Genomic DNA, 5227 nt, shown 5'->3' on the forward strand with positions numbered 1-5227 from the left:
TTAAAGGGTGATTGATGAGATGGTTTCTCCTATTCCAGGAGTTCAATTTTGAAGTGGTCACCAAGGCTGGCCATTCCCATGTCCTAGCTGATCATCTATCACGGATCCCTCAAACTATAGAAGAGGAACATGATGATCTAGACCTTCCTGATGCTTCCTTGTTTCTAGTTGAAACTGTTACTCCCTGGTATGCAGACATAGCCAACCTCCTAGCAACTCAATAGTATTCTCCTGGCATCTCAAGGGGTGAGAAGAAGAAGCTTCTGTTAGAATCAGCTCCCTACACCTTGCTAGGTGGTGCACTGTACAAGAGAGGCAAAGATGAAGTGTTGCAGGAGATGAAATCGACATAGTATTGAAAGCATGCCATGACGAACCATGTGGTAGACACTTCGCAGGAGAAGTGACAGCCAGAAAAGCTCTGTTGGCAGGATATTGGTGGCCGACCCTCCACAAGGATGCACATGACTACTACAAGAGATGTGATGCTTGTCAATGAATGGGGAAACCCACCAAAACAGGTGCCATGCCACTGCAACCTATTCTTCCCCTAAAGTCGTTCGAGAAGTGGGGGATTGATTTTGTGGGTCCCATTGATCCACCCACGAGAAGGAAGCAGAACAGATACATCTTAGTATGTACGAATTGTGTCACAAAGTGGTGTGAAGCTAAAGCTCTAAAGCGAGACGATGGTAATAATGTAGCTTTGTTCATGTATGAAAATATTATCACCCGTTTTGGCAATCCCCTCGAGTTGGTAAGTGACAGAGGTACTCATTTCCTTAACAAAATCATGGAGGAGTTGACAGAGCTGTATAAGATCCACCATTGCAAGTCCACTCCTTACTACCCCAGAGCCAATGGCCAAGTTGAAGTCACCAATCACATCCTTTCTGGATACCTTCATCCAAATGATGGTTAGTCCATCTCTTCAGGATGGATTCCATTCGCGAGACATAAGCTTCTCCTCTTTCTCCAGAGGACTAACTTAAGTTCATGAACTCCTCTCGCATCCACTCTTCAAAACCTTCACGCCGGAATTTAGTGAGGAAGGCCAACTTCAGGTCGTCTCATGTGCCAAAAGTTCCTGTTGCTTGTCTCTCATACCACTGAAACGCTGCGCCTTTGAAAGTGGCGGGGAATATCGCTAACCAATGCTCAGGGGTTTTGGCATTGTTAGCTACACATGCTACCATAAATTTTGCTACATGAAGATCAAGCTCTTCATTGTACTCTCCCTTAAAAATTGGCAATGGGAATACATTTGCTGGCATATCATCAATATTTTCAAGATGAATCTGACTAGGAAGGGGACCTTGAGTTGCCATGGAGACTTCTATAAAGAGTGCTTTTGGGGCGTCAAAGGAGGCTTCTGCTACGTGCTCGTTCTCAGCCTTGATTCTTGCCTTCTCTCTTCTCACATACCTCTGGACCCATTCTAACGCTTACCTCTGGATTGCGTCATTCATTAGGGGCTTGGCTCCAACCAGTTGGTCTATACTCATAGGACAGAATCAGAGAGGGCTTCAGTCTTTGGGGGATTCTCTGGCCAACATCTCTTCTACTTCCTTCTTTTCAACATCTTTGAATTCGGATTTCAAACCACTACAAAGGGGGAGATATTCCGTTCTGAAAGTATCAAAACTCATTCTTTTTAGGATCGTTGTTGTGCCATCATTATAATAATTCCAGCTTCTGAGGGTTTCAATAGTGTATGTTGTGAAAAACACTCTGTCTACCAACTTCCAGTGGATTGCTAATTGGACAAACAGAAGATTGTTAGTGTACCAAGCATCCCATGTATCTTGCTGTTGAGCATCCACGAACAAATTCCAACTCTTTTCTTTCTTGTTTTTGTGAACCTCTACAGACCACGACTCCTGAAGCTTCTTCATGATCTCCCACTTGATGATGTCTGGAAACTTCTCCATGAATACCAAATCTTCCATGGATAGTCATCCTCTTTACTTCTTCCCTTCAGTTTGTTCCCAAACAATTTGCCACCAAGATGCAAGTTTTTGTTGCTTCAATAGGAAGAGGAAATAGTCCACCGCATAGAGCTTGCATCATGATGGTAATATGTTTCCGCCAATGTGGGATGAACTTCTTGTGGAAAGTGGCTTTGATAATGAGAATCTCCAACTCTTCAGTGGAAGAAGGAACTTTGCAAACATCCATTGAATTCTTTTCTTCTTGGCAATGCTATATCTTTCATTTTCAGCCTCTTCTGATGCTTGTTGATTGGCAAGTTTCCCCGACTGCGCACCAAAAACATGGAGCCCCAAGAGAAACACCAAGGAAAAGGGATTCTACTACAAGGAAATCTATCTTGTAACATCAACAAGCTTTTATTTCATTCTTTTGATGACCAAAACAAAGAAAACAGCAAATCTTCACGCAGCATCATAGTAGATATCTCCCACGGATTTGATAGAGTCAACCATAATCTTCAACATCTTCACAGAATCCTTCAATAGAACAAGGAACATAAAGGAATACACCATTTTTGAATGGAAATCAATCACATAATATTCATCTTCAATGTATTCATAGTTTTCTCTATCAATATCTCATATACAGATATATTATTTTCATAGAATTGGCTATCTCTGGCTCTCTCTCTCTCTCTCTCTCTCTCTCTCTCTCTCTCTCTCTCTCTCTCTCTCTCTCTCTCAATAATACATAATCTCCTCACTAAAATACTCCCGAATGACTCTCAATAATCCCTCTTAGGTCGTGGGTGCACCTCTCAAGAGGTATGGGAGGTATGAAAGGGCAGCAGAGCCACTACAGTGTCTCTTCATAACTCACTACTATCACTGTCACTTCAGTCTTCTCTTCTGTCTTTAGCAGCTGCTTCTTCCATTTGTTTTAGCTCTTTTGAACTTAGATTCATCATTTCCAAAAGTTAGAAAACTTTTTCAAAGTCACACATACATTCTACAAAACACTTACAAAAGATCTACAGAATAGAACAGAACAAAGCAGAACATAGATAGAAGCTCTATAGACTGTTTACAGAGGGTTACAGAAGGTCATCAGAGAACATCAAAACCTCATAACTCATACTAAAACCATTCTAAACTATCAAAAACTATTCAATAAGCTTTCAAAAAACCTCATCCTTCTTCAATCATCAATCCATGCTTCATACAGAAGAAAATCAGAACAAAATAGAAGCTATACAGAAGGTATCATAACCAATCAGAACCTCAACAGAACCTATCAAAACATCACAAAGCCTCATATTTCTACTAAGAATTATCATGAGTTTCCAAAACATAATCAAAACGCTCCCATTAACAACCATACATCACTCTAAATCCATAAAAAATAACCATTCAAACCTCAAAAACAACAAAAACCAGTCAAAATTTCAGTCTTTTTCTACTCTCAACATGTCTCCACACTTAGAAAGGAAGCGTCCTCGCGACCTAAGGAAAAGAAGAATATAAGTTTAGTAAAGAGCTCAATTTGATCTTCTGTAGTATCTTCAACAATCACTCCACCACGACCCCAACTTATCACTTATATATTTGATAATACTACAACGAAAGGAAAACACATTATTGTTTAAATTCCAAAAAAAATCAAAAAATTCATTTCAATATTTTCAAATTTTGGGATTGCTATTTGAGTTTCTTTTACAAATTACCAATTACCAAACAAAAATAAAATAGAACAAATCATTTAAAAAAAACAAACAAAATCACTTTAAATGAAACAAAATAAAACAAAACTAACACACAAAAAATACCAACAACCAAATTCCATTTAGGACAAACCAACATACATAAATCCAAACACATCACCAACGAGAAAAAAAAATCCAAATCCTCCTAAACTAAAAAATAAAATAAAAAATCAAAATCCAAAACAAAACAAAAACACACAAATAAATGGTCGAAAAATTATAACACAGGACTCATTAAGATGTTTTCTAATCCCCCTTATCCAACACGCCTAACACCATCCATAATACAAAATCCAAAAAGAACGGAAAAGAACAAAAACAAACAAAACTTACATAAAATGAAAACAAAATCATAAGCCTTACAGACACATCAATCGTTGATACATTCACTCAACATGTAACATGTTGCATCCATTTGCCATATGCCCTGCTCTTTTGTTTTTGTGTATCATGGTATTTGCATTTTTTTTTTCATCTCTGTCAAGAGGTTGACTGTTATCTAGTCGCCTTCTATGGTCATTTGTGGAGTTGTTTTCCGACTTGCTTGGATGAGGACTTGCGCTTCAGACCTTGCGGGTGTCCAACACACCACCAGGTTCTTTCTTCTTCCCTCTTCCACATGCACCGTAACACACGTGTAATTGTAATAAAATCAACGGACTGTTGCATCCACCAAATAAACAGAATGCACTTCAATAATTTTTAATTTAAAAGGAACCTGACCGTAAATTGTAAAATGGACTCCCGTCGTTGCACGGGCACATGGCACAATAACCACATAATTTTCTAAAGTAGTTCCACAGTGCATGTGCACAATGCACATGCACACGTGCTATAGACACAATTTATTTGTAATTAAAATGAATCCCAACTATCACGCATGCATGCGCCGCAAATCACGTAAGTTGTAACAATGAATTGTATTTTTAGAGACCCCCAGTCAGTCAAGTCAGTCTAAGTAGGGGTTGGGATTGTGGAATCCACTCACTATGCATTAATGGTTAATTAATAATGAACTACAATCTAATTTGTACGTGGCTAAAATGAATTCGATAGTGTTCACCCATCCATGTTTACTGCACCATAGATTTACGCAATGCGTTTACAGGGATTGGGATTTGTTAAGTCTGAGATGTCAGTCTTGTTCATCTCTCTTTATTCTGTTGGTCCAAGTCTTGAATTCTGTTTGAGTCTGGTCATTGCCTGGGGTACGGTGTGTTTGAGTTTTTTTAATTGATTGCTTGATTACGTAGGATCAGGGTGCCTGCTTGTTGCATAGCACGAAGCTTTCCGTCGCACGAGTGTGTAGGTCATGTGAAAATTTTTCCGTAGAATGTCAATTGTTTGGGGAAGTCTGGTCCAGTTTGGTCTAGTCGTCTATCCTTTGTTTTGATGTTCTTCTCAGTGTTGATTTATCTGGGTTTTGTAATAAATTTTTCGTCTTTCTGAAATGGCATCTACCTCTATTCCTCCTATTGTCATCTAGCATGTGCCGTTGCCGGTGCATGACTATGCTCTTCTCTTGGGGGCGGA

Source organism: Lygodium microphyllum, chromosome 6 (assembly GCF_053477565.2).
Source record: "Lygodium microphyllum isolate KBCC chromosome 6, Lygodium_microphyllum_v1.1.10, whole genome shotgun sequence".
Lineage (NCBI taxonomy): Eukaryota > Viridiplantae > Streptophyta > Polypodiopsida > Schizaeales > Lygodiaceae > Lygodium > Lygodium microphyllum.